This window comes from Pituophis catenifer, unplaced genomic scaffold (genome assembly GCF_029215685.1).
Source record: "Pituophis catenifer annectens isolate HBS135680 unplaced genomic scaffold, rPitCat1.0.hap2 SCAF_7, whole genome shotgun sequence".
Taxonomy (NCBI): Eukaryota; Metazoa; Chordata; class Lepidosauria; order Squamata; family Colubridae; genus Pituophis; species Pituophis catenifer.
In genome coordinates this window covers 79928263-79941010 of record NW_027256887.1, presented here as the reverse complement: position 1 = coordinate 79941010, position 12748 = coordinate 79928263, and positions in this window count along the sequence as shown.

Here is a 12748-nt window from a genome sequence, read left to right as displayed (position 1 = left end):
CAGAATTGCTCGATTGATTATCTACTTAGGAGATATTCCAAAAGTTAGAAGAGGAGGAAAAAACATTATTCAGGAAGCCGCATTTGTGATTTGCTTCTGAAAGCAACATGGGAAATTGAATTTCCTGTTGCCACAAGACTAGCCCTTAACTGTTTAATTTTATTGTCAAGCTAAAATAATTAAGCAATTGATCAAAAGCAAGCAGCGGATTTAAAAAGTCTCATGGTACTTTCACAAAGACCTATTGCAGTTAAAAGAAATCATTAGCATATTTACCAACTGCAAATTGAACTCGGGCTTTCACCAGAATTTCCAGACTGTACCTGTCTAGTAACTAGAGAATTGGTTTTCTCTGTTTGTGGACTACCTGATAGGAGATTATAACTAAGAAATCGCTCGCTTGATCCAAGTGACATATCATGACAGCTGGCAAAGAGCCAACATTCACAACAGGGCATCAGGTCTAGCAACTTTGCAAGCGTATTTTTGACTCGCAAAATTACATGGGAGGGTTTTTTTAAAAAATAAATAAATAAATAAACATTTAAAATAAGTAGGCCATCTTATCTTAAATATGCATCAAGCACTGCATGTACCTCGAAGTTGATGGAATGAGGATAGTATTATGTTTGGCAAGCAAAGGACTTCGCTTTGCAGAGAACACAATAAATGCACTGGATGTGGTTTACTGGCCAAAATGTGTAAAAACTAACTAAGGTAGTCCTCAACTATAACCAGTTGCTTAGCGACCGTTCAAATTATGACTGAGATTAGATTAGAGATACCGATGCAGAAAAGTTGTTATTAGTATTGAAATTTTGATATGTTTGTTTATATTTTTTGTTTTGTGTGTGGTGTTTTTCTTGTTTTTTTTTTTTGTATGTGTGTGTATTGTGTTTCTTTTTGTACTATGTATTTTAATCTTTGGAGATTTAATAAATATTATTTTTATAAAAACAAATTATGACTGGCCCAGAACAAAGGGCTTATGATCTAGATTCAAAGTTACAATGGTCAGGCCCCTTACACTGTCATGTGACCAAACTTCAGGCAACATGGCTGCATTTACAGCTGTTTGCACTGTCCCATGGTCACATGACTTCATTTTACAACAGTTTTGATGATAACTGGCCCTTACCTCTGGTTTTTGGCAAAACCATGCCCATTAACGACTGGAGCATTCCCTTAACGGCTGCTGAGGCCATTTGTGACTATGGCATTCATTTAATGACCATCACAAAAAAGAAAATTGGGTTGGTCATGTAACTGATCCATTTTACCACCATCACAACATACAACCATAATGATCAGAGCAGACTCCATTTAACCCTATGGTTAAAATTAAAATTGGTAAAATAATCCATTCATTCTTTTTCCTATTAAACAGCCTTATAGGAAAGAGTTGGTACCAGAGGTGGGTTTTTTCTGGAGAACCAGTAGCGGAAATTTTGAGTAGTTCAGAGAACCAGTAAATACCACCTTTGACTGGCCCCGCCGCCATCTATTCTCTGCCTCCCAAGTCCCAGCTGATTGGGAGGAAATGGGGATTTTGCAGTAACCTTCCCCTGGAGCAGGGAGGGAATGGAGATTTTATAGTATCCTTCCCCTGGAGCGGGGAGGGAATGGATATTTTACAGTATCCTTCCCCTGGAGCGGGGAGGGAATGGATATTTTACAGTATCCTTCCCCGAGCAGGGAGGGAATGGAGATTTTACAGTATCCTTCCCCTGGAGCGGGGAGGGAATGGAGATTTTACAGTATCCTTCCCCTGGAGCGGGGAGGGAATGGAGATTTTACAGTAACTCCCCTGGAGTGGGGAGGGAATGGAGATTTTACAGTATCCTTCCCATGCCACACCCACCAAGCCATGCCCACCAAGCCACACCCACAGAACCGGTAGTAAAAAAAATTGAAACCTACCACTGGTTGGTACACTATGGCTATTATGTGTGGTGAAAGTCAGTGTTAATGGGCTGATTTGCAGATGGCCATGGAAGACCGAAGTGGAATATAAGAGAAATATATGGTGAACAACCAATCAATATAAACAAAGAAAAGAAAAGAAAAGAGAGATATAACAGATTAGAACGGTATCTCTCAACCTTAACAATTTTAAGATATGGGGACTACAATTCCCAGAATTGCAAAATTGGGAGTTGAAGTCCACATATGTTAAAGTTGTTAAGGTTGAGAAACACGGAATTAGCATAAAGGTGGTTTGATTTTGTAAAATGGAGTTGATGAATACATGTATAGAAGAAAATGGAAGAGCTAAAATGAACATCAGAAAGTCTGAATTGACATCATCTAGGTTGCGGTGAATGGAGATAATGAAAGCATTTTTAAGGAAAATTTGTGTTGCATTCTAATGAACGCAATTGGGTTTAAAAAAAAGTTAAATGACATGAATGGATCTGTAGGATTGAAATGAGAGAGCAGAGAAAAAATTTTGAAAGGCAAGTTAGTAACTCCAAAATGAATTAGAATGATGATTATTTGGTTACTTGTTATTATTGTCATCCTGAATCAATCAGCTGCAAGAAGAAGTCCTCCATTGGAGGTCATAGACTGTAAATTACAATGATGACATTTTTTTTAACTTTTTCTATCTTTCTTCGTTTAGGGATGCAGTGGCTCAGTGGCTAAGACACTGAGCTTGTCAATCAAAAGATCGGCAGTTCAGCAGTTCGAATCCCTTGTGCCGGCTTCTGCCAACCTAGCAGTTCGAAAGCACGTAAAAAAATGCAAGTAGAAAAATAGGGATCACCTTTGGTGGGAAAGTAACAGCATTCTGTGCACCTTTGGCGTTTAGTCATGCCGACCACATGATCACGGAGACGTCTTCGGACAGCGCTGGCTCTTCGGCTTTGAAACTGAGATGAGCTCCGCCCCCTAGAGTTGGGAACTAGGACATATGTGCGAGGGGAACCTTTACCTTTAGTTTCTATTAGATTTTTTTTGTACTTTTAAATTTTAATCAATTTTATATGATATTAAAAAAAAGAATATTCAGGGTGATTTATAAACACAATGTTTAACATTCACACAACAAGTCAGTAATTTCACATCTTCCTTGCCTAAAGCCCCTTTTGCCCATTTACCTATAAATAAATTGTTACATTCATATTGGTTGCATTAATTTGAAATGAGCAAATTATCACCTTCTAGCTCCGTGCTTGAGCCCCCTGCTCAAGTAGGAAACCCTATAGCATTTCAGACAAATCTGTTCTTAAAAACATCCAGTATTGGGGCAACCACAACTTCAAGAGGCAAGCAGTTCCACTGATTAAATGTTCTCGCTGTCAGGAAATTCCTCCTTAGTTCTAGTTTGGTTCTCTCCTTGATTAATTTCCATCCATTGCTTCTTGGCCTGCTTCAGGTGCTTTTGGAAAATAGTTTCCCTATTCTTCTTGGTTCCTGAGATATTGCAACACTGCTATCATATCACCCTTAGTCCTTCTTTTCATTAAACCAAATATACAAATGTTTTTCTCTCAATGGATTCAAAATCAGAAGTGTACAAATTCTTAAGTCTAAGAAATTTAAGAAAATTTCTAAAGAAGATTTCTAAAAAAAATCTTTTAGAATAGAATAACTCTGACCTGATTTTGCTCAAGGTTTTGTTTTCTTTCATTTTCTTATGCTTTATTAGCTTTCTAGAATCATTTGATTAACACTGACAGCCATATAAATCTGCAGAATGAATGAATGAATAAAGAAATATATTTTAAAACCTGGGTCGGTAATTTACCTAGATGCATATATATATATTGGTTAGGGTTATATTGGTTCTATATATTATAGATATATATACACTGCTCAAAAAAATAAAGGGAACACAAGCAGAAGACATCCGAGATCTGAATGAATGAAATAGCCTTATTAAATACTTTGTTCGTTACAAGGTAGGTGAAATGAGGACCCAGTTTGTGGGGGCAATAAGCTGACTTTGTATAAAATATACAAAAGAATGAAGGCTATTGCTTAACGCATTGTAAGCCGCCCTGAGTCTCCGGAGAAGGGCGGCATATAAATCAAATTAAAAAAAAAAATACAGTAGTTTTGTGTTCCCTTTAGTTGTTTGAGCAGTGTATAAAGTGTATATGTAAAGAACAAAGTAAGGCTATTTCATTCATTCAGATCTCGGACGTCTTCTGCTTGTGTTCCCTTTATTTTTTTGAGCAGTATATATTAGGGTGATGCTTTGTTTTAACATTGGGCATTTAACTGCAGAAATTTTAATTGTTAAGGTTTGATATTACAACCCTAACCAATATGTTTTCTTCCAATGTAGTTGATAAATTAAATTTATACTGACTGGGTGGCTTGTCTGTGGTTCCATTATGGAAACATTTATTACTGTAATATTTTGAAATGTTCCTTAGCACCTACAGCTTTTTCCTTTATGTAACTTTGTAAGAATTCAAAATATAAGATGGCAAGCTCTTTTACTAAGTTTACTCTAAAAATTCTCAAGGCAACTTTTGGGTTGTCTACAAAGGGTTTGGAGATGGAGTAAGCGCCCTCTGGAACCTTAAGCCAGTGGTGGGTTCCTCCCAGTTTGGCCTGGTTCGGCCGAGCCGGTAGCGGTGATGATATGATGTCACCGAACTGGTTCTCTTTGTTCGGGAGCTGGCCCCTCCTGCCCCTCCCCCCGTTAGTCTTACCTTTTATTTGGCCCCACCCCCAATCTATTTGCTGCCTCCCAAGTCCCAGCTGATTGGCTAGAAGGGAAAAAACTGTTTAAACTCTTGCCGCGGGGCTTCAGAGGGCCACCCTACAGCTGATCAGTGTTAAAAGGCAGTGTGATGGTAGACCAGGGCGCTCGAAAAACAAATGGGTAGACCGGAGCCTCCAAAAACAAATGAGTAGATCAGTGCCTCCAAAAACAAATGAGTAGATCAGTGCCTCCAAAAACAAATGGGTAGACGGGTACAGCTCTGCAAGCAGTTAAAAGCCTGGTAGACCAGTACCTCTGCTAAATCCTAAAGAATTGTCACATGACCATCAAGCCACGCCCACAGAACCAGTAGTAAAATATTTTAGAACCTACCCCTGCCTTAAGCTACTTGTTTCTGTCATGTCCTCTTCTATTTTAAAGTCCCGTTGATCACACCATTAGAAGCTGTGCTCTCACTGTGATCGGCCTGTTTAGAAGATGCTACATAATGGTGACATCTTGCAAAATTATGCTGAAGCCGATCAGTGTTACTCTGATTTTAGGGTCTGCTGGGGGGAAAAAATATCCTATCTGTGAAGAAACTCAAGAAGGCTACTAGAGTCAAGCTACTACCAACTTTCCTCTCTCCGTTCTTTTCAGATCAGATCTGACATACAGTTTTCAGAGGGAGGTAAAAATGAGGGGGACGTTTGCAACGCCAGTCAAATAAAAGTAAATATAATATGTGCCCACATCTACCACACCATCAAAGATAGGCTAGTAGTTCTTTAAACACCCACCCCAGTTTTGCAATGTATACGATCTAAGACTCAATTATTGTAGCTACTCACATACAATTGGGAGAAAAGGCAATTCTTATCAAAATTAATGAAAAACAGGTTGGGAACTTTGTTGAATTTCTTCATTGTTGAGTCTGTGTTGTTCCCCCAAGACAGTTTCTGGAACAGATGGTTGCTTTTTGATTTTTTTTTCTCCCCCCGTCTTTCTTTAATGCACATGCTGTTAACACTTGACCCAATTCGTTCTCTTTGGATAATGATCCAAGCATCATTAAAAAATATATTTGAGGTTTTTTTTTTTTAAAAAAAAAAAAATCCCTAATATCACCATGGAATTGATTCACTATAGCTAAGCAAAGTATGATGCTCAGTTGGGAGCTTATGCAGTTCTACAAAAAACCTGAAACTGAGGAAATATGATCAGTTTGAGTATTTGTCTTTGCTTACTAAAGCCATCTTAAAATCTTAGACATGAAGAACCATAATAGACTATTGCAGGTTCACAGATGATATACATGATGGAGCAACATAAGTCTGCTTCAGGGGTGATATTCACTTACCTTCACTACCGGTTCGCAAATGTGAGTGTATGCGCCTTCTGAACATGCATAGAAGGTAGGGGTGGGTTCTACTTACCTTTACTACTGGTTTGCAATGGGGCCGCACGCACGCTCTTCTGTGCATGCACAGAAATTTCTGTGCATGTGCAGAAGCATTTTGATGACGTTGGGTCAGTAGGTGGAGCCTCCTGCCGGTTTTACTATCGGTTCTATAGAACCGGTGTGAACCGGGGGCAACCCATCACTGATAGAGAGTCAAAAATGGGACATGATGATGTCCGAGCAGGTGGGCGGAGCCTCCCACAGCTGCTGCTACCAATTCGCCCGAACCGGATAAAACCGGCTGAATACACCACTGGTCTGCGTATTTCTAAAAAATAATAACTAATTCTCATCATTGTTATTTAAATATATCAGTGGGCCATAATGGTGCACTATCATAAGGTCACATATTTTATATGTTATCCACGATAAATTTCACAAAATATTTAGTTATAACAGAATGACAGAGTTGGAAGGAACCTTGGAGGATTCTAGTCCAATCCACTACTCAAGCAGGAAATTTAAGACTATTTCAAATGAACAGCTGTCCAATCTCTTCTTAAAAGCCTTCAGTGATGGAACACCCAGAGCTTCTGGAGGCTGGCCGTCCTACTAATTAATTTTTTTATTTAGTGATTTATTTTGTCAAGCATATATAACAGAAATAAGTATAAACATGATTATGAATACAGGAAATGGATACGAATAAATGGGGACAATAGGACAGGGACGGTAGACATGTTGGTGCGCTTATGCACACCCCCTTACAGACCTTTTAGGAATGGGGTGAGGTCAACAGTAGACAGTCTAAGGTTGAAGTTTTGGGGGTTTGGGGAAGAAACCCCAGAGTCAGGTCATGCATTCCAGGCATTGACCACTCTGTTGCTGAAGTCATATTTTCTGCAATTGAGTTTGGAACGGTTTACCTTGAGTTTGTATCTATTATTTGCTCATGTATTGTTGTGGTTGAAGCTGAAGTAGTCATTGACAGGAAGGACATTGTGGCAGATAATTTTATGTACTATGCTTAGGTCAGACTGAAGTCGGCGTAGTTCTAAATTGTCTAATCCTAAAATTTCAAGCCTGGTAAGATATTCTGTTGCAAGCAGAGGAGTGGAGGACGCTTCTCGTGAAGTATCTCTGGACTTGCTAAATTGTATTAATGTCTGATATGCAGTGCGGGTTCCAGACAGATGAGCTGTATTTGAGAATTAGTTCTAACTGTCAGGAAATTTCTCCTTAGTTCTAGTTTCCTTGAATTAATTTCCATCCTTTGCTTCTTGCTCTGCCTTCAGGTGCTTTGGAGAATATGTTTGTTTAGTTAGTTAGTTAGTTAGTTAGTTAGTTAGTTAGTTAGTTATGTTAGTTAGTTAGTTAGTTGTCAAACATGTACAAGATAACAAGTATAGGTATGAACATAAATATAAACAAAGGAAGTAAATACAAATAAATGGGGACAGTAAGACAGGGACGGTAGACACACTGGTGCGCTTACGCATGCCCCCTTTATGGACTTCTTAAGAAGGTTGACCCCTTCTTCTTTGTGGCAGCCCCTCAAATATTGGAACACTGCTACCGTGTCACTCCTAGTCCTTCTCTTCTTTTTTTGAATGATTCCTAGCACATTCTGCAGCTTCAAGTGTAGCAGAAGGCACAACTCACTTAACAACTGTCTCACTTAGCAACAGAAATTTTGGGCTCAATTGTGGTTGTAAATCAAGGGCTACTATTCGCTGTAACAAACACAGAGCAGAATTAAGTCTGCTTTAAAATATATTGTTATGTATTATTTTACCGGTAATATGTACAGTTTATATCTGTTATGCTCGTGACAATATGGCGCTCTTGTTCTTTTCGAAATAAGGACGTGAATTAAAGCTAGTGCGGCGAAAGATTGATCTGTAACAGCTTCAGCAAATTTCATCATTTTCCTTGAAAATTTCCAATTAAGCAACATTAATATTTGAAGAAAAATTCAAGATTTCAAATGTCATCTACATCTGCAGAAATGGTGCCAGATGTTTCTGTGTATTGACTCATTTGAACATTTGGGATCTTCCCGCTGAGTGGATATGATGTTTCCATTAAAATATATTCAATTTCTCAGGTAATGAAAATCTCTCCTCATCAACCCCCTCTGCAATTTCCACGCAACACCAATAGCTACACTCAGATGCACACTAACAGATGTATCGCTGGGATGTTCTTTTCTTTTCCTTTTCAACTTCCAATTTATTTTCAGAAGCTGTGAGAGTGAAATGGGGCAGTGGTGGGATTCAAATAATTTAACAACCAGTTCACTACCCTAAAGACTGGCTGGGTGGGCGTGGCCATGCTGGGCGTGGCCAGGGGGTGTGACAGGCAGCACTCAGCCTCCTGCACCCCCCTGGGAGCAAAAATGGGCCAGTGGTGGGGTGCCCTCCCCCATGCCCCATTTGGGGCCTAGTAGGCCTCCCTGCAGCCTCCTGGGAGCGAAAACAGGCCACGGGGGGCCACGCCGCACTTCCCATGCCCCATTTTGGGCCTAGTAGGCCTCTCTGCACTTACCTGGGAGCCAAAATGGGGCACGTGGGGACTTCTGGAAGAGGCAGGGCAGGGAGGGGCAGGGGCAGCCAGCAATTTAACAACCGGTTTGGCCGAAGTGGTGCTAACCGGTTGAATCCCACCACTGAAATGGGGTACTTATATAAACATATTAAGTTTAGAGACTTTGTAAGTTATGTCAGCTGTTTTATTCAAGCCTGATTCGGCTGTTTTATTTCCATTTCGCTCAGCAGTCCCCAATCTATGCAGCTAGGCTGGGGGGTGGAGAGGGGAACCAGGACATGTGAGTGATGGCATAGTGCGTATGCATGTGTGCGCTGGCCCACCTCTCACATGAGTGGAGCTGTGTACACATGTGCATGTGTGCTGGCCCACAGCTCACACAGTCCAGTTCCGAATAGACCATGGCCCAGTAGTGGGTTGGGAACCCCTGGTTTAGCCTACAGAGCTGGGACGTTTTGATAGGTGACCCTCTTTAGCAATATTGTGATTAGCCAGTATCAGTTAATTGTTGTTATCTACTATGATGAAGCAGGAGATAAACGAAGATAACTATTGACGGTGGGGTGGAGGGACAGAACTGCTATTACAGCAGTAAAGAAATTTGCAATCTGTGGACAGTAGGCTAACCTATGAATCAGTGGTGGGTTTCCCCCGGTTCGGACCAGTTCTCAAGAACTGGTAGTAAAACCGGTGGGAGGCTCTGCCCACTGACCTGGACGTCATCATAGGTGATCTGCGCATGCGCAGAAGAGCGCACTCGGGCACGAGCGAAGCGGTAGTACAGGTAAGTAGAACCCACCCCTGCTATGAATGCTAAAAATGCAACTGACTCACATTTATGACGATTGCAGAGTCACGTGATCCCCTTTTGTGACTTTCTGATGTGTAAAATCAACGGGGAAGCCAGGTTCGCTTAACAACCGTGTTACTGACATAACAACCTGCAGTGATTCTCTTAACAACCGTGGCAAGAAAGGTTGTAAAATGGGGCAAAACTCACTTGAGCCATGGTAGTGCAGTGGTTAGAATGCAGTACTGCAGGACTAAATCACTGCTCACTTCAGGAGTTCGATTCTGACTGGCTCAAGGTTGACTCCGCCTTCCATCCTTCTGAGGTGGGTAAAATGAGGACCCAGATTGTTGGGGGCAATAGGCCAACTCTGCAAAACCACTTAGAGAGGGCTGTAAAAGCACTATGAAGTGGTATATAAGTCTAAGTGCTAGTACTATGTATCTCTCCACCTCTATCTTTACCACTTGAACAGGAGTATCCACAAGCAGGGATTAAAAAATATCAAAATGGCGACTCCGACTATTTTGATTGAAGTTTGTGTGTAGAATGGGGCCTAAACACCTTCATTATGACCACCTTTTGATTATTTTTTTATCCCCTATAGACAGCCTTGGTTACATGATGTAGGATCCTGCTACTTGAGGGACTGTGTGTCTCCCCAGATCAATTGAATCTCACAGGTTTTGACACATTGAATTTCTTCAGTTAAACAGTGTCATCTCTCAGGAATCAGGAATCACATTTCCTCAGAAGCAGAACCTGCCCTCTGGAATTAGATTCCTTCAAGATCTGGACGGCCCTCATTCTGCTTTGGTTCAGAAGAGCCACAAAGACCTGACTTTTCTGTGGTGGTGGGGTTGGTTAGAATGCAGTATTGCAGGATAATTCTGCCGACTGTGAGCAGTTCGATCCTCACTGGCTCAAGGTTGACTCAGCCTTCCATCCTTCCGAGGTCAGTAAAATGAGGACCCAGATTGTTGGGGGCCATAGGCTGACTCTGCAAAACCGCTTAGAGAGGGCTGTAAAGCACTGTGAAGCGGTATATAAGTCTAAGTGATATTGCTATTGCTAAGTGCTATTAACAACTTTCCCACATAGCAACAGAAATTTTGGGCTGAAAATAAGGACTCCCTATATTTCTGTAGGAGTCATCTTCCTTACTCTCAATTATGTCAGCTGGAATGGTCTACTTCAGGAATGAAGCCACAAGTCAAAGCCAAATAAAAAATAGGAGCAGAGAAAAAGAATAGAATATGAATTTCTGCTTCTCTCTCCATTGAGCGATTTCCAGATGATTTACTTCATTATGCACCTTATTCACCCATCACTTACGCAAGCTATTGTTTTGTGTACGTGTTTCAATCAAAGCATGTGGATAAATACTCGGTTCTTGGGTTCCAATCATTTGCCCTATGCCACTGCTAAAAAAAGGTTAATATACCTGTCACGTGCTAGTCCTCGGCCTCTACTAGTTATTAGTCACACATTGACAAACGGGATGGATTGCAGAGGAGCACAGGGAAAAAAAAGAAGAAGCTTTAGAAGTATTGACTAATAAAGGAAGATTAACAACCTTACCCTGCAGGAATATCTCCTCTAAAATTCCCAGAGAAACTGGTAATAGTTGATATATATGCTTATGCTTTTTCAGCATGGGTTTTTTTTTTCTTGCTGTGGTTTATCACACCTGACCCCCTCAGTGGATTGACAATGGACCACTTAAGGATAAAAACTGCTCAAAATTGGAATAGGAATAGGTCTTTCTTCAGAGGAAGCCTTTAAAGAGGGGTGTCCAACCTTGGTAACTTTAAGACCTATAGACTTCAACTCCCAGAATTCCCCAGCCGGGCACGATGGTTGGAGAATTCTGGGAGTTGAAGTCCATAAGTCTTAAAGTTGCCAAGGTGGGACACCCCGATTTAAAGAGAGGCCATCTTCCTTTTGTATTCTAGGTCCAATATTTCACTTTATTTATTTTACTTTTGGGATTTATAGCCTGCTTTTCCACAACAGGGTCATTCAAGGGATAGAGGAAAAAGGACTAGATCAGGGATGTCAAACTCGATTTTATTGAAGGCCGCATCAGGGCTGTGTTTGACCTCGTGGGGGGCAGGGGGCGTGGCCAACTTGACATCACTCGTGTCAGGGGTGCCTGTGGCGGCCCGAGCGCTCTGCCAGCAAAAACGGACTTCTGAGCTCCGTTTTCGGCTGCAACAGCTTCCTGAAATCCTTTGTCAACAAAAACAGAATTTGGGAGGGCGGCCTGTGGCCAACGCAAACTCCTGCAATCCTCTGCCAGCAAAAATGAAGTTTCATTTTTGCTGGCAGAGGCATCGCAGGCTGGTCCTTCACTGTTTCCGGGGTGGCTCCGCAGGCCAGATCTAAGCACCCCACAGGCCAGATTTGGCCCGCAGGCCTTGAATTTGACACCCCTGGACTAGATCATTGCTGAGGCTCAGTTTTAGCTTTCGTCCAATACATCTTAGCTGACTCATTCGTGGATTGAGTTCTTCTCTGCAACTGTTGCTCAAAAGTACACTGTCAGCCCCACTTCACCGGGGCTGCCATTCTGGCGGGGATGGAGGCAAACAGGTCGCGCCACTCCACATTCCAGCTGCCCGGGAAGCCTTGCCTTGTCTCCCTCTGCTTCCTCCTGATGACAGCTGGTGGATCCCTCTTCTACCCACTGTTCTCAGGGCTGCCATCCTCTCCATTACCACTGGATGCACTACCGCCCCTCAGCTGAGAGGCGGACAGGACCATGTCTGCGCAGAGGCCAAGCCGGCCAAAATAGCCAGCATCAATCAGGGTTTGCTGAGAATATCCACAGATCAATGGCCCCAGTGGCCCAGGACTGATTGTGGCTTGCAAGTACAGAAGGGATGCAGTTGGAGCCCTTCATCGGAGGCAGGGTTTGGGGGTGGAGTCAGGGGGTAGAGTAGTGGGGTGGAGCACGATTGGTTTAAAACAATGGTGGGAGCACGAAGAGGCTAGAGCTGACAATATTTCACTGAAACTGCACTGGGGAATTGTTGGAGTGTGCCGGATAACGAAAAGTAAAGCTGTACAACAATCTCAACCCTGTTGTCTGGTGTTTCCTTTCCCATCCTGATCCGGAACCTGACATACACATCTTCAGCACTGGGGAAGTTCCAAAGCAATACATATCTGTTGGGCCACATAGTTCTATTTTTTTTTCTTCCTAAAATGTTTCACACAAATGCAGGATCTTTTTTTTTTCCCAGATCAACTGTGTCAACCTATTGGTTGCCACAGGGCTTGATGGAGTGGCTTGTCACTCCAACCTGACATCATGGGCTGAAAGAGAGTGACTGGCTCAAAGTCA